The sequence below is a fragment of the Sebastes umbrosus genome, chromosome 17 (genome assembly GCF_015220745.1).
Source record: "Sebastes umbrosus isolate fSebUmb1 chromosome 17, fSebUmb1.pri, whole genome shotgun sequence".
Lineage (NCBI taxonomy): Eukaryota > Metazoa > Chordata > Actinopteri > Perciformes > Sebastidae > Sebastes > Sebastes umbrosus.
The window spans coordinates 15,373,061-15,391,558 of record NC_051285.1 but is presented as its reverse complement, the minus strand read 5'-3'; the positions used below and the strand labels follow the sequence as shown (position 1 = coordinate 15,391,558).

The 18,498-nt window shown below is 38.7% G+C and overlaps 1 long non-coding RNA gene across 1 annotated transcript in view; it reads right to left on the bottom strand.

The window, feature by feature from the left end:
- Nucleotides 1–16,699: 16,699 nt before the first annotated feature.
- LOC119475284 overlaps nucleotides 16,700–18,498 on the bottom strand; it is a 116,754-nt gene continuing 114,955 nt past the window's right edge. Inside the window, exon 6 of the long non-coding RNA XR_005203751.1 lies at nucleotides 16,700–17,724. This is a non-coding gene — a long non-coding RNA (uncharacterized LOC119475284). The remainder of the gene's footprint in view (nucleotides 17,725–18,498) is intronic.

Genomic DNA, 18,498 nt, shown 5'->3' with positions numbered 1-18,498 from the left:
CATACTGCAGCTGCCCTTACAAAGTAGGTACTGTTGCATGCAGTACTCATACAGTACAATTAGGACATAGGACTTCATCGTAACATTGCGCCTTGAACTTTGACCCTCTTGCTCATATATCTGCTGCGCAGAGGATTGTTGGTCAGAATAGCCAGAAAAGCATGGTGCTGGCTTGCTGCGAAATGCGACCGGATGTACTAGGATATCCTGGTATTTTTGGCATACTACATTTGACATACTATGTATTGGGACATACTAAATCTTTTTCTGGCACCCAAAATAGTATAGTGGTATGGGTATTGGAAAGCACAGTCAATTCTGAATCTCCAGCATGATTGATCACGTCTAAAATGATTAACTGTGGAATGTTGAGAAATTTGCAGGTGGAACATCCAACTGAAAAAAATCACAACCAACTAACATTCATTACTTTACACACCAAGCTGACGTTCGGCCACGGACAGTTCGAGACAGTAGGTGAGTGCACGTCAGCCTAATTTTTTCGGTGTGTCCCGCACCGTCGGCTCTAGTCTGCCCGTGTAGGAGTTTTTAGGCCGATTCAGCATGTTGAATCGGCGGTGGCGCCCATCGGTGCGGGTCTGCGCCAGTGCTCATCTGTTGTTTCGTTTAAATCAGAACTGAAAACACATCTTCTTAGTTTAGCCTTTCACGAGACTTCGTAATGTTTTTATTATGAATGTGCCCATTTTACCTGTATTTATTTTAAATTTCATTTTGTGTTCTTTGCACTGTATTCTTGTACAGACTGTCTTATCTTGTTTGTAAGGTGTCCTTGGGTGTCTTGAAAGGCGCCTATAAATAAAATGTGTTAAGTCACTCTGGCTGTTCAGCTTAAGCGAAACAGTGCACCAGAAGAGAAACAGAAGTGAGAAAAGCCAACTAACGAGTAAAACAAAGTGGAAAAACACAGAGGGCTCATTTTTCATCTTCATCTCACCTGATGATTCCAATACATGGATGTTTTCACAACAACATGGCCATCTGGAATGATGCTAAGTGATGAGTGAGAGTGGTGTGAAAATGGTCGGCAAGCGCCGCTTTGTTTCATGTACGTATCATAACGGCTTGTATATCCGCCGTCTTCTGTATTCCGGTTTCCATTTTTGAATAACAAATACAGACTACCGTGGTCTGCTGGTATGGAGTTATTTCATCTCAAGCAGGCGCAGAACGTACGTGGTAGCTGGCTGTCGGCTGTAGTCTTTGCGGTGTGTTCGCGTGGAACTTTTTGTCCAAAACAAGAGCGACGTGAGGCAACGCGACAGACGGCCTTCGTCACCGCTAGTTCTTTGATGTCGGCTTGGTGTGTCCCCAGCTTTAAATTGTTAAAGAAAACTTGACGGATGCAACTCAATCTTTCAAAATCAAGCTGAAGTTCAAAATAAAAACAAAGACACTGTGAAGCAGAAGAAAAAAATTATTATAATAAACACCTACGAAATACATTTTCATATGCAAACTGCAGACAATCCTCAGTAAACAATAACCCTGTGTTTTTTTATCATATTCCATTTGTCCACGTTATTAAGTTCTGTAGCTCTGCATCCTAATTGAAATGCATGTCTCGGTGTGTGTGTGTGTGTGCTGCATCAGTCTAGCTTTGTTTGATCAAAGAATATCGGTTTAATTATCCTGCATGTCATTGTGCCTGGGATGGAGAAGTCCTTTCTGTTGTTTCTTTCAATTTAAATAGAAAGGCGAGAAAGCTGGAGAAACACACCCCTTTGTTTTTGCGGTTAACACATTTTTAGGTTGGTGGATTATCCCTCCTTCCTTTGCAGACTTTGGAGAACAACATTCTCGCTTTGGTATTAATTGAGAATACAATAGGGAACTCCCCGTGGGCTACTGAACATACACTAGTCCTAAGGTGCAGAATATGAACACATGCTGCTGCCTGATATGAAATAATGTCTCTGTGAAACTCACACTGTTTAGATGATGTGTTTTGTAGTAAATTTGACATTTTGCTCAAATAAAATGAAGCTCATATCAAGAAATACTCAGTTAACAACACAGTAATCCTCCTCCACACACACACATACATTCACACACCATACCCAGCCTGTTGTAATGAGATGCACTCAGGTTACCCTTATTCATAATCACTGGAAAAGTCCCAGGCTATCCAATTTCCGTCCCCTTTTTTTTTACACTCTCGACGCAAGTCATGCTTCACAAAAGTAGAAGCAAATGAAAAAGGCGGGATGAATCCAGATAAATTTGAATTCTTCCTCTTTATTAGTTTTATCTAAAGTGTAATAATGCATTCAGGGCCAAGTGGAGGCAGGCTCGGGGGGAAATTAGGAACATCTGTCAGAGAGATCCACATATAGAATCAGAAGGCCAGAAGCTGGAGTAAAAGCACATCAAACACTTACACACACACCTGAAAGATTTTATGGGCACGTCAAAATAAAACTCCACGCTGAGGCAGAGAGCAATATCTTTAAAGTCCCAGTGAAATGAAAAATTCACTTTCCCAATTTTAATCCAGTGTCCCTGTGTTAATTGTTCTTTTATCTTGTTATATGCCAATTATATGTCAAACAAATCAGTATCAGAGTATTTTTACATCAAAGTCCCTGTCTTTTCTCTCCCTAATATTTGATGACTCATCCTGCACTCCAGGGTGTTTATAAAAATTCATCCAATCAAATTTGGACTTTGGACTTTTAACTAGAAACACCGGTCATTTAAAACCACACTTCACCGTTTGTGGAACGTAGTAGACAGTACAGAGCAATATGGAGAGAGATAGGAAGGGATGTGTGTTTGGATATCAGTGGGCAAAAATGTTGAAATGATTAATTGTTTAATCAATTAGTTGTCAACTATTATATTAAGCGCCAACTATTTTGATTATTGCTTAATTCGGTTTGAGTATTTTTTAAGAAAATAAAGTAAAAATGATCTGATTCAAACTTCCTAAATGTGAATATTTTCTGGTTTCTTTACTCCTCTATGATAGTTAACTGAATATCTTTGAGTTGTGGAAAAAACAAGACATTTGAGGATGCCGTCTTTGGCTTTGGGAAACACTAATCGTCAATTTTTCACCATTTTCCGACATTTCATAGACCAAATAACTAAGCTATTATTCAAGTGTAGCGAGATTGGTGCGTGCTACTCTGGGAAGCATCTTATCTCATCTTGCATCTACTTGGTAGAGAAAAACACATTCTTGTGTCCAGGAAGATTTGGTCACTGACAGATGTTTTAGTTGGAAAGAAGGAACAAGTTGTTTTTCTTAAGAGGACGTAAACTCTTCTATCAACCATCGAGTGTCTATTTTGACATTATCCAGGGAAGGTAATAAAATTGTATTACTCTGGGAGAATCCTCTCCCGTTTAAATCAACAAGAACTGTTAACCTTTTCTGACTTGAAAGGAACATTGGTAACCCCCTCCTCAACTGAATCTGCGATGGAGCAACATAGACACCTAGTTTTCATCTGTGATAATGTGCACATTGTATGTTGACCAATAATTAATTTGTTTAAAAGTCATCATGTGTTAGACTACGTATTGACTTCTTTGTTGTATAATCATTAATGGTATTGTAATACATTTTAATGCTTTTATCAGCGATGATCAATAGATGTAATATCTTTAAGTTTAAAGTTGTTGAGAATGAGTAATAACTTGACTTAAAATTCAATTTTGACAATTTTGATACTAATGTTTGATCAGAATATTAGTGGCTATATAGCTTTTTGATATGTGTCTGTTTCATGTAAAGTAAGGAACTCTAAAATTAGTGAGGAGGAAACTTTGATTTTGCGCGTGTAAGATTTATTCAGTAATAGAAATTGAGTTGCTGAATGAGAGGGCTTCGACCAACAGCTCAAGGGAAGTAAGAGTATCCTGATGGCTTTTGATCAAGAGTTGTTTGTCAGACGTATTTTCTAAATCTCTTAATCTTCCAAATGAATAATTGCAACTTTTATAGCTTCTAGATAGAATAGAGATCAGACATTGCCTCAACACTAAAAGTTCCAATCAGTCGCTTCTGTCATTGAATTTTCATTTCATTCATTCATTCATTACCAGTGTTAATTATTGTATATTCATCACTTCATTTATTCAATTATCACGATTTATGGTACATAAATATTTTCATTTTATCACTACGTCGTGGTCTGTGTGTGTGTGTATTTCAGAGTGGAAGCCTAGATCAATGAATTCAGAATTTACACTTCAGATTGATACTGATCGATGATCAATAAAATAGTTTCCTATTTCTATAAACAGAGGTGGGGCCCCATTTTTCTTTTCTAATTTACGAGAGCAATTATTTAATTACATGTGGAGCGGTTAAACGCTCCACAAGTAAATAATGGACAGATTTATCGACGATAAAAATAATCATTAAAATGAGACTTTGCCTTTCATCTCTCCCTCTTCCTCTGCCGGATCTAACAACAGGTGAGGTATATGTGTGTGTGTGGAGCCAACTGTCCTCTAATCTGTAGCTCCGTACCGCGTTAAACTCTAAGCCTGCCCACTTTTAGCGGCCCAATCAAATGCGAAGGACTTGAACACCGCTCACATATTCTGATTCACTGTGGAATATGTCACAGTAGAGAAGCTAATGACGCTCTAAAGTCACAATAACAACCATCATGCCAACTAGGTGAAAGACCATGTTGGTGTATTTTTACTCATCAATCTGCTTTTGTGTGTGTGTGTGTGTGTGTGTGTGTGTGTGTGTGTGTGTGTGTATCCCTACTCACAGGCGGTATGCTATTTTTAAATTAGTTTAATCACCCAGTACTTCACAACCTCAGGCGTGCATCACATTGTCTCAGCTACATACTGCTCTGAATTAATTTCCATTGGCTCAACTAATATCTCACAGAACATATGTGTAACATACATAATAATGGGCATACATTATTATGCATGTATTGTGCAGATCACACGCACGCCGACACGCCGACGCGCATGCCGATGCACATAAACAAGCCCACGCAAAAAAAGATTCAGAGAAAGATATGAGCAACGGGCAAATATGTAGACACATTTATGTCTTTGTCTCTCTCTCTCAAAAACACAATTGTATGCAGTCGTGCACACATACACGCCCGCGCTAAGACACACACAAACTCAGGACGTTAGATAGAGTCAGGCAGGGATGGTGCTATAAATTACAAAATGAAACTCCTGCTTATCTCAACATTGATTAAAAGGGAAAACTGGCCCTGAATACCATCTCCAACCCAAAATGGTTAGAAATGAATAAATCATAGCTCTTATCCCGAACAGCAGAAGGAGAAAATGAGCAATATCCTAGAAAGCTTTAATTTTTTTTCCCAGCGTAAATATGAGGGGTTGTTTAGTGAATTCTAAGCAGATGCTTACCTGATTGGAATTTGATGCACAGCAGCAAAGGTGGAGTTATGGGCAATCCAGTGAGAGGAGCACTTATCAAAATCCAGCCTTTCATTTCACCATGAAGAGTAATTTGAAAATACTGTAGACAGTAAATCTAAAAATAAATCGGTTGTGTAATTTGGCAGATATTGGAGGATGAAAGCCTGAATCAAGATAAAGTAGAGAAGTAATAAGAAAATGTTTTTGCATGCGTAAATATTGTACATTTCAAGGTGTTTGCTGTTTTGCTTGTATCCAAACTGATTAACAATGAGCGACCAGGTATTTACATTTTGCCCGAGGACTTTGTTAAATTAAAGATGCATCACATTATTTTGCAAAAGCAGTTTGAAGTAGGCTAGTTGAAACAGTTAATCAGCCCAGAAAATAGATTGGTGTATTTTTATCTCAGTCATTTGCAGGCATGAATTGGACAAACGTCTCTTTTCTGTTTCTGTAAATGATGGAATGAATCGCCCTATTTAAAATGTAGGTTATAGTCATTGCTCTGATTAATGGATTCAAGAAGAAAAAAAAAATGTAAATGCATGTACTCATCCCAGACCCAGCTGAGTATTTTTCCCTCCTCATCGCCCTCATGAAAGAGCAGAGCTTTACCTTCTGAAAATCTGAAGAGCCTGAATAAACAAGCACATCACACAGCCTCACACTGGTTGCCTTTGATTCCCAGTCGTATCAGTTGTGCAAGATATATAATCTTTTGCACTGCTGCTCTTTTATCTCTCCTGTCTGTACAATGAGCATGACCAACAACAGAGGGGCGATAGAATAAAGTGGGAAAAGAGGTGCGAGGGCAAGAGCCCTATAGTATAGATTCTGGTAAGTAAAAAATACATAAATAAACTATATTTAATGATCAATTTTGGGGCAATATTTTCTAACTGAATACAATTTAGCCACACTTGGTCTTGTTGAAAAGGTCTCATTTTCAGAACAAAATATCCTCAATGACAGATGGTGCAAGGTGATGACTGCAAAGCAATTCACAAAAAGCACAGGATCTTAGGTCTATATGAGCATTGAACTATATGCATTTTCAGGGGATAACCTTTCCAATGAGGTATAATTATTTATACACAAGTGTTTTCACTAGATTAAAATATTTAATCGCATGATTGTCCATAGTCAATCGCGATTAATCGCACATTAATCCCACATTTTTTATCTGTTCAAAAGTATTAGTATTTAGTAAATAGTAAAAGTATAGTAAAAGTAAAAGTATAAGTATTTAATACTTTTATCAACATGGGAGTGGACAAATATGCTTGCTTTACGCAAATGTATGTATATATTTATTAATTGAAATCAATTAACAACACAAAACAATGACACATATTGTCCAGAAACCCTCACAGGTACTGCATTTAGCATAAAAAACATGCTCAAATCATAACATGGCAAACTCAAGCCCGGCAGGCAACAACAACTTTCAGTGTGTCAGTGTGCTGACTTGATTATGACTTGCCCCAAACTGCATGTGTTATAAAGTGGGCATGTCTGTAAAGGGGAGACTCGTGGCAACCCATAGAATCCATTTTCATTCATATATCCTGAGGTCAGAGGTCAAGGGACCCCTTTGAAAATGACCGCGCCAGTTTTTCCTCGCCAAAGTTTAGCTGAAGTTTTGAGAGTTATTTATCCTTCTTCCCAACAAGCTAGTATGACATGGTTGGTACCAATGGATTCCTTAGGTTTTTTAGTTTCATATGGTAGTCGACTTTTTTGCCAGTAACTTCACTCAGGCTTTAAAACCGAGCCCGCTACAACATAAAAATCTCAAGTTGCGTTAATGCATTAAAGAAATCAGTGGCATTAAAACGAATCTGGGTTAACGTGTTAACTTTGACAGCCCTAGTTTTCACATGAATTAGATTTTGTTTGCTCAACTATTTTGTTGCTACAATTTACAATTTTTCCAGCATGGTCAGTGGTAGATTCCACTCCATAGGATACAAAAGGTAGCAATTTCCTTCCATCACCAGAATATGATCCAGCACGTCTCTTCCTATTGCGCACTGTGTTCTGCAGCTGCTGGAGGTTTTGCAATCCGTTCTCTATAGCAACCTATCCATTTCTCAATCTGGTCAAAACTCTCCTCCCTCTTCTCTCCAGTGGGGATGTTATTTCCTCTGAATCAGTCCTCCATTTGTTTTGTTTTTTAAAGGGTATTTGTCATTGTAGCACAGGGCATGAGTTTGTACTTTGAGTAAAAGCCTTAATAGTACAGTCTTAGGAAGCTCATGATCTAAATTAGACCTTGACAGTGCCGTCTTCATCTTCAGTGGTACCCTTAAAGAGTAATCAACGGATGCTGCTATGATGTCAGTGTGTCCAACTGTCACGAAAGCAATACAAATCATAAATACTCTAAAACATTTGTCAGCAAAATGCCTACTGTATGTTGCTAATTGTAAACTTGGTAACAACCACATGCTGACGACTACTGGCAAACCACAACAGGTAACAGCACATCTAAATTCAATATTTTCTTTACTTGTATTACTGTAAGTGTTTCTGACAGTGGGCATGATTAACGTCAGTGGTTTATCCTGGGATTAACACAATCTCACATGGGATTTTGTGAAAAAAAAATTGAATGTGAAAATTGAATGAAGAAAAGTGAAAAGTGGATTTTAATTTTCTAAAAAAAAAAAATACACAGTATTGAAGGCATTTCAGAAATAACTATATAAATCCATTTGCAACAGCCTGGCTGGGAATAGGCTATTTAAATCGCAGCTGTCTTCACACTGCATGCCCTGCAGCTATTAGCATGTGAGTTGTCTCAGTAAAATCCCTTAAAAACCCATGTAAGGAGAGTGATTTGTAACATTCAGTTGGTTCATTGGGCTTCTTTCAATCTTCAATTCACAAACAACCTATATTAATGTTAACTGATGCACTATTAGGTTTGGTTTTCTCTACCAGTGATGTCTTCATTCACTCTGAGAGCACACCCTCTAGCACAGGAAGGCCGAAGAGTCTGTAGGTTTTCATTCCAATGTGCTTCACTGATCGACATATTTTCAACCGGAGAGCTGCGGCTACGTCTCTGGGTGATTAGCAAATCAGAGAATTCTCTGCCGAAGTTCTTTTAAGAAGTGTTGAAACTGAACGCAAAGTGAATTTTAGAGGCGATGGGATTGCAAACAAGGTCAACTGGAAGATGTGAGTTCACACAAGCAAAAAATAAATTTAGAGTTCCTGGTAAGTTTAAAAATCAGTGTGGGCTGTACACAGCATACCACATTCACACTTTCAGCCAGTGTGTATTGTCATGTCCACTGGCCGTGGATAATAAATAGGGACTGCAAAAAAACAGTGGTCACATTTGTGTGAACAAAGCACATGAGTGTTTTTAGTAGTTTCCTTTAGTCCCTCTATTTGTTTGATGGTTCATTTGCTGTCCAAATATACGAGCACTTTCTAGGGCTGTCCTCATAAGAAATTCTTAGTGGATTAACAGAATACAATGTTGACGACTAATCGATTCGTTTGATTTAATTGTCATAACTGTAAAATTAAGTTTCTCCACAAAGAATCACACAAAAGCACCACTTGAAATCTTGTGATTACCAGATATGTGCTCATAAGTTTCTTGGAAATAAGTCATTCAGCATGAAAAAAAACTGACTAATCGACTAAAGAAATCTTAGTCGAATAAGAATAAAATGACTGATTAGTCGACTAATGCCTAATGACTCGTGGGTTCTTCCCAACAAGCTAGTATGACATGGTTGGTACCAATGGATTCATTAGGTTTTCTAACTTCATATGATGCCAATATCTTCTAGTTCTAAACACTAGCTTTAATACTCAGCCCGCTACAACCTAAAAATCACAAGTTGCATTAATGCATTAAACGAATTTGCGTTAACGCCTTATCGTGTTAACTTTGACAGTTTAACAGTATAGTATAGTTTAAGTATAACAGTGATTGTTAGGTCGACTAATGCCTAGTTCACACTACACGACTTTAGCCCTGATTTTCCGCTCTCCGACAGTTTTTGGAGCTCTCTAAGAAAAGTCCCAGATCAGAGGCAAATTGGCGCTGGCTTGCCACTCGCACATCGGCGCTCTAGAGCTCTAGATTTAATACTCAGCCCCCTAAAACCTAAAAATCACAAGTTGCGTTAATGCATTAAAGAAATTTGTGGCATTAAAACAAATTTGAGTTAATGCATTATTATCGTGCTAACTCTGACAGCCCTAATTATAATGCATTATAACAGTGATTATTAGGTCGACTAATGCCTAGTTCACACTACACGACGTTAGCCCTGATTTTTTACACTCCGACAGTTTTTGGAGCTGTACCACGTAAGCCCCAAATCAGAGGCAAATTGGCGTTGGATCGGCGCTGTAGCGTCACCGATGCCTCGCAGACATATTCCAGATATCTAGCAGGCTAAATATTTGGACCTGTTGGGGGACTCCGGCCCCGAGCTACAGCCAACGAGAGCGCGAGACACGGGTTGATAGGAAACCTGGGGGAGAAGGGGTCACCCGTGACAATAGGATTTACTGTATGTGTTGCATTTACAACACAGAGCAAAGTTGTTGTTGCACCTACAGGAATAAATACTAAAAATGAGTGTGAAAAACAGTAGAAACAGGCTATTTTGTCAACACGTGCCAACAACAACATCAGCAATGTGTCTGGCGTATGGTATCACCTCATTTACTGTGTATTTTTCGCGTGTTTCGGAGACAAAACGTAGTTTGGAGACCTCATCAGGGATTCCTCCGGGTGAAAGATCTTGTGATGTGTGACCCCGTGTCACCGTGTAGTGTGAAAACTACAACAACTTCAAGACTCTCGATTATAAGACAGCAAGTTGTGTAGTGTGAACAGTACAGAGATCTGAAGACTTTGAAAGTCGTGTAGTGTTGAACTTGGCTTATCGACTAAGAGGGGGCAGCCTTATGTCTTTCCATGAAAATAAGCAAAAAAGGTATTTCCTACATGACATGAGCTCATGTGCTTGATACAGAGGGCAAAAGTCATAATATAGAGGGTCAGAAGTCTGGAGGACAAGGACATCAGGGATGTTTTGCACCTTCTTCTTCTCTGTCTTAAACTACATTTAGCTGTGTGTGTGTGTGTGTGTGTGTGTGTGTGAGTGTGTTTTTGTGCAGCTACTGTATGTGTGTGAGTGTTTACAGATGTGAAGGCTTAGCAGGGTACTGACCACCTGGTGCTTGACTGGCATGTTTGTTGCACAGCAGGGAGCATGGGCACGTCTCCAGAGACATCATTACGCAACCTTGTTCCTTTTTCATACTTTCTAAGTTCACTCGCTACCCTCAGTCGCTTTATTTGTTTGATGGTTAAGGACATTATCTGGCAGAATTAAAAAGCCTGTAGCACCAAGCAACATTAATGAGTGGTCCCGTGCATTTCTGTCTCAAGTGTCTCAAAGACATGTTTGTAATTACACTTTGAATGGTAATTAGGTTTTCTAATAAGCAAAAAAAAAAACAATAATTGTGCATGAAATCCTGTTTTGTTTTTTTCGTTAAGGCAGATTATTGTTAATGTGGACTTCAAAGTCATTCATTTATACCTGTGGTAGGGCCTAAAAGTACATAATGAATGGGAAGGCGATGGTGTCTGTGTGGCTGTGTGTGTGTGTGTCTTTATGGGTGCGTGTGTGTGTGTGCGCTATAAACCCTTGAGCCATGAGAGCTTATGGCTTTGAGGGCCCAGCCCCTCCAATTATAACACGTTAAAGGCAGAATTCTCTTTACTTCTCTCCGCAGGGAACCGCCGGAGAAGGCTTGTCTAGTTTCTCACTCTACCCAGAGTAATAATTACCTGAGATAATTACTTTCCTCTCTCAAGCAATTAATGCCAATTCCAGGGGCAATGGTTTGGGACTCAGGCGGGGACTGAGGTTATGCAGACGCTTAGAAATTAACAGCAGGGAGCTTTTATTATTTTTCTTTCCTGCCTTTATTAAACACTATGAGACATGAAACCGTGAAACAAGTGAGCCACTGCGGGCTGTAGTGAACTTTAAGGCCCAATTTCCAAACCACCCCCTACACCCTCTCTGCACTTCCACTTCCACTCCGTTTGTGCGTTCGCGTGGAGGGTCCGCCATATTAAGTGCCATTCCAAACTAATTCACGTGGAGTGGAAGTGGGTTATAAAACCTTCCAACAGCGAGCCTGCATCGATGCCGACTTAACAAAAGGGTTTTGTGTTCGTCGTGGAACACGATCCAAGGTCAGTTCCATGCGACTACCGGTACACACATTTACTTGTAAACTGCTCAGACTGATAGACATTCAATTTATTCTACTTTATTCTCAAACAGACATCAACAACATAAAGTAAATAGATTGTATTTAGGATCAAATATATCCTTGTCCAGTCTAGAAAACGGTAGACATGTTCATCAGATTGTAGTTATTGTGTGTGTGTGTGTGTGTGTGTATATATATATATATATATATATATACACACATACACAGTATACACACAACATATATTTATTATTTTTTACATAATACATAATACTGACAGTACAATAAATTAGTGCAATAATTCAGCAGAACATTTAAATTAATATTCTTATTTTACACTATTCTTGCATTTTATATTATTTGCACATATCCTATTTTTTAGCACTATTATTTGCACTGTTGTAATTTCTTATTTATATTCGCTTATGATTTCTTTATTTTTATATATTTATATTTATATTCTACAACGGGAGCAAAATGTAACTCAATTTCCCCTCCCACGGATCAATAAAGTATTTCTGATTCTGCTATTTATTTCTTTGCCGGACAGAGGGAAGTTCGTCACGAAGTGGCTGCTGTATTTATACAGCAAAAAAAACAACCACCTCTGACTATGATTGTGCTTTCAAATCAGTGGGATCAGGATCAAAACCACACATGGCTGTTTCTGATCCTGCTCTGAGTGTGTGTGTGCGTGTATGTGTGTTTTTGTCACATGCACAGGTGTGAATAAGCGAAGATGATAGCCGTCACGTGCAGCTGCCGCCCTGGGCTGAGTGCTCATACGCTGGTGCCAGTGTCTCATCATGGGGTATGCAAAACATTGAGAGAGAGTGACCCTCGCTCATTCTCTTTCTTTTTTTTCCCTCTTGGAATCATGCAGCTCCAGAGATAGAAAGACACACAGCAGGGAAAGATGAACACTCACCTCATTGTATGGCAACGGATCCCATCTACTGATTAGTTATTCTAATTCGGTATTTGTATTCCCTTATGGAATGGGGTGTTAAAGCTGCAGTCGGTAATTTTGAGCAAATGTGATAAAAAAAGTTATTTTTATAAAACTGTCATTATATCCTTACAGTAGTGCATGAAACAGGTAATCTGTAGAAAAAAAACATGTTCCTCTGCCTCCTCCTAGTGCTTCTAATGGCATTTTCATGGCGCCTGAAGGAAAGCAACCAATCAGAGCCGAGCAGTCTGTCAATCACTAATTGCAAAACTGGCGAACTCTGATCAAACAGTCAAACTAGGCAGCGCTGATCAAATATTAATGCCCATTTCTCGCCTCAGATGTTTTCAGAAACATATTTTAGTGTACTGTTTAGCTGTAAAACAGACTGTGAAAACAGTCGAGCCAAACCATATATATATATATATATATATACGTAGCAACGTAGACCCGCATGACAGCATCAATTCTAGCATTTATAGATTATTATTATTGAGCAGCCCAAAGTGGTCTTGTGCTTACCATTCAAATGGTGACTACATACAAGCTACTGTATTTCCATAAATGTCAACAGTCCTACCATAAAATTACATACAAATCACCCTCAAGTGTTTTGGATCAGATAAGTAACCATAATCAACTCATACAGCCTTTAATGGCATACTCCCCAGTAATAACGTTGAAAGAGGGCAAAAAGTAGGCACCTTGATTGTAATGACCCCTGTACCTTTCCTGTGTTGCAACCATTAAACATTTCACTTGGGGAATATGGGATATGTCAGGATGTAATGGGAAATTAACTGAAGCCTTTTATGCATCCCAGAGGATCTTTGTCCATTTATTATGTCATTATGCAACCTTGTGCCAAACATTTCACGTCGCCATCAGATATAATGTATGAGGACACATAACATGACATTTACTGTGGTTAATGCTCCCAAAAAAGGAAGAAACATCCCGCCACCCCCAAGGTCGAACTTCACACTCTTACCAGTTCTATCTGGTTATTCATTAAAGAGGACACTCAAGTGATGTTTGATGCCACTGCATGTAGTCTTCATATTTGTTAACAGCCTGTTCATACCACAGAGAACATGAGCAGGCAGGACAGTGTTGTCAGTTTTTTAGAAACTGCTCATAGCTTGTTGCTTGAGGATAACACATTAAGGTGAGCATCCTCATTAGTCTACACTATTAGTCTCATCTTTGACTGAAGCACAGTGACTTGAGAAAATACTAAAACTAATTTTGCCTCATACTTCATATCTCTCTGAGGGGTGGCGATTTATCATTGGCTTTGGGTGAAAAGTACATTTTGATGTTTTTTATTTGTAGTAAAGTGCCTAAACACTAGCAGACTGAATTTCTACGCTGTAAAAAATAGGCGTATGGCAAGAAAGGTCTAAAAATTGTTTATCCATTTTTTCTTTTAACTGGTCATATTATTAGTGTATTTGTGAATCAATAACTAATTATTTTACATATTTAATCCACACAGATTACATAATTAGTGCATATTGGAAATATTGTTAAACTTAATGGCTTTCACCAGTTTGTACTAAGATAAAGAAAAGAGCTAAGTATATGATTTTTACATATTAGAAAATCATTATTTGTATCTTTGAACTTAATTGTGTGATTTATATGCTGTGCTGTATTTTCATTAGCTCTATCAGCACACTGTGTGGTGCATGTTTGAAAAACAAGTATAACTGATCGTAGCGGGAACAAACTCATTTGCAAAAATATTAGAAATATCTTTCATTATGATGCAATCGATTTCAACAACACCACAAAACAACTACAGCCTCCGAACGTACAGAGTGGAATCAACGCCCCTCCGACACTCATAAACAATCAGCTTCATAAATGCCAGATTTATTAAATGCTTTTTGTAGCCCTATCGAACTACAATAGCATTAGCTAAGTGCACCTCATAAACCGGCAAGCCAGTGTGAAGTGTAAAACGTGCGAGAGCCATTATAATAGCCACCATGGTTGAAAAAAGGGAAAAACACTACATTAACATGCACATATAAAAGTCACCAAAACTATCAGGAGACATTAAAAACTCCAGTATTTCATTTTAATAGAGAGTAAGGCACTCAAACATGTTCTGTATGGAAGTTATGAAAGGAGAATAATCATATTCAAGTATGACAGAGAAAGAAAGAGACGTGGGAAGTGGTGGAGAAAGACAGCATCATAGAGGGAGATGGCATTTAAAACGTATAGCTGTTGTTGTTGTTGTTTGTATCCCATTACCATGGGAAGCCAAATGGCCACATTGTGTCATCAATAGTGAGTAAATGACAGTGTGTCACCTTTAGAGTGAGCAAGAAACAATACCTGTAATGGCTCATTGTGTCCGTGATGAGCACAATGAGCCCATCTTTTTAGGCGTTTTTTTGGCTGCCAGGAACAGATAATGCGCACGTTAAATATTCATCTAATTACTATAGATGAAGAGCCTTTCTCGTGTCGTGAGATGACATTTCAAATGCCATTCAATAAATCCTCAAGTCTAACCTATTGCTTAACTAGGTTCTTATTTCAGGTTCAAATAGATCAGATGAAAATGTAATGATCCCCACGGTAAAGCAGGGCAACGGCAACAACACGTAGTAAAAGGGGTATGCAAAGAAGAATGGAATATAGATTTTCAAAGGAGAAGTAGCTTGTATATAACAGGGAGTTATATGATAGTGTGCAAAAAAGAAGGGATCCTATTGATATATTAATATGGCAGCAGAATAACATTATGTCCGTCCACAGTGGCAGGAATTAGGGTGGAAGTGGGGTTGTATGAGGTACTTATCTATAGTAAGTGTTATATCTGCAGTAGAGGACGGTCGGCACGCCACCAGTTTGGAGAAACAAACAGGAGTATTGGCTAAAATGCGTTTGGTCTCGTGCTGGCACTCCTGTCTGTTTTTTCCCAAACTCTAAGCGTGCCAACCGTCGTTATGCACTGACTATAGATAAATACATCATACAACCCCAATTCAACATCAGAGCTGTCCGTTTCAAAGGAGTCATTATGACCGAATCATCTTTATTTCTCAGTGAACTAAGACAGGAATGAGTGAATTTGAGTTATACAGGAAATCTTTTCTGCCTAAAGCAATAACCCTCTACAACACCTCACCTCCGTCTAATAGAGAACTCTCAGCTTTATAGTTTCTGTTTCAACCTCACTCCATTCTGTTTAAGTCCTGTAATATTCTTGCTCATGTTGAATTTTGCACATTTACTACCTCAATTATTTTTTTATTAAAGAACAAAACATTGTAACTTGCACACTTTGCTAAAGTATTTAGTATGTAATTGCACACTTGCTAATGTATAAAGTGGGTTATTCTGTATACAGTAGAACAACCATTTAAAAAAGAAAAAAAGCCTCCTGTGGACATGTGTTGTAAATTAGCATTTTGCTACAAACACTTAATACAGTTCATCTAACCATTGTGAATAAATGTATGTTACAATTCTAATGCTACTATGATGTTCATGTCAAATAAAGTAAACTAAAAGTGTTGCACATACAGTACCTTACATACTAAAGGCCCTGTCACACCAAGTTGACGGTTGGCTGTCGGCCAGTTAGTGGCTGTCGGTCATCTGTAATGAAGCTAAGTGGTGAGTGAGAGTGGTTTGAAAATGGTCGGCAAATGTTGTTTTATTTCAAGTACGTATCATATCAACGACTTGTATATCCGCCGTCCTCGGTCTTCCGGTTTTCCTTTTTGAATGACGAATACAGACTACCGCCACCTGCTGGTGTGGAGAGTTATTTCATCTCACGCAGGCGCATAACGTACATTCTAACTGGCCGTCGGTTGAAGTCTTTGCGGTGTGTTCAAGTGCAACTTGTCGGCCAAGACAAAGGCGGTGTGGAGCGACGCTCTAGTAGACCTTCATTGCCGCTTTGTTGTCAGGTTGGTGTGTCTTGGCCTTAAAGCAGTGAGGCTTAAAAAAGGCAGTCAAAGAGCTTTTACACTGTAAAAAGATTACAGTAGGAAAACAGTTTTATGCTCATTTTAGGAACGTATTATATATGATCGATTGCAGTCTGATTTTGGTAAAAGGTGACACTTAGTCCTGTAAGGAGAATGTGTTCAGCAGAGAAACAACAGCACTGGTTGCTTGTTCAAATGCCTAAAACGACCACGACAACAGAATGGGATGAGAGAAATATTGGACGTTGAGGACGGATGGATGCGTCGAGTGGGACGACAACTGTATATTGCATTGGTATCATATAAACTTTTTTTATTGAAACTTTTTTTATTGCTTCCTGATAAAATGTCTGCTGAAATGAAGAACTCCTGATACAACTTTCTCAGCAGTCTCCATATAGATACCTAACGTATAAAGAAGATATATGAATCTGCTGTTTTTATAGAGTACACCTGCAAGCAAGTGACACATCCGTGCCAAATTTCAACGCCATGAACAAGAACTTTAATGAGATAAAGTGACAGAAGATGAAAGACGAAAGAATGAAAACTGCATGTGAGAGTGACCGGTGATGTTTCTGCTAATGTGAACAAATGCTGTTTTCATCATTTCAGTGCTGGCTCTGTTAGATTTTTTTTTTTTTTTTTTTGCGTTAGGTCACTCATTTAGCAGCTAATGGGTTGTTTTCAGCACTGCACCACCCAGTGGCTTAGAGTGGCCTCAGGCTTACAGCGTGAAGCAGTCTCGTTATCCATTTTTGCTCTGTGATCATTGTGTTTTCTGTCTAGTAAACAACAGTCATACTGGGGGGAAAAAACCCCACTCAAAAAAAGATCTAGATTATTATGACAATCCAGTCATTTATATTCAGCTCAGTGTTTGAGCCACTGCAGTGTCTTTTAGACCCTGACATTTCTCTCAATGAATCAGTATGATTTTAGGTCCTGTGGTGTTGTTTCCATTAGCTGGGTTCATCTGCATACGGGTAATAAATTGCCTCCCTCGCTGGAAAATGTGACATTCAAGAAAGTTCTTTCTCTTTAAAGAATACAGAAGATTGCTGGATTATTTCTTCATCTCCTCAGTCATCACCAGTTAGCATACATAAAAACTGTTTAAATGGCTTGCTGGGCATCTTCAATCTGTCGGGTGTAACAACACAAACTGTATGAGAAAGTGCACTCACATATGCACGCACAGGCGTGTGCTATAAAAATACCAATACGCAAACACCGACAAGAATATTTGTGTTTTCAAATCTGCTCAGTGGCTATAAAATTTGGATAATTCTTTCTCCAAAAGCCCCATCTCTTTTCTTCTCTTTCTTTTCATTGACAGAAAAGTCATCTGGCACAGTAAAGTCATCTGTAAAGGAGACTGATGGCCAACAATTGATGTGCCAATCCCGTCTAGACAGCAGCACTTCATCCAATTATGTTGGAAATACAAACATGATCGCGACAACAATGGCGGGATTACCAACACCATAAAAAGGAGAGGAAGAAGTGGAGAAAGACAAGTGATGAGGATGAAATTGACAAAGGAAGATAGATGGCGACAAGCCTGGACTGTGGAAGACACGACGCTATCAATAGTGAGAGAGAGAGAGGGAGGAATGAAATACAAATAAATGTAGCCTCTTGTCCGTTGAGTGGGCGTCAGTGAGACGGAGGCTTTGGGATTGTGTGTAGAAAAGAAGATTTCAATATGAAGACAATAACACTTACACAGACACACACATTCAATTTGTTGGTGTTACACAGACGCATGAGCTGTCATTGGAATATTGTTTACTCAGAACTTCTGAAAGTAATCTTTGATCATCTCATGACTTATATCTTAGCTTTACTTAGCTATACCAGAGGCTTATCTAATAATTCTGGTGTCTGTCAAGCTTTAAAAGACGTTTTTTTACA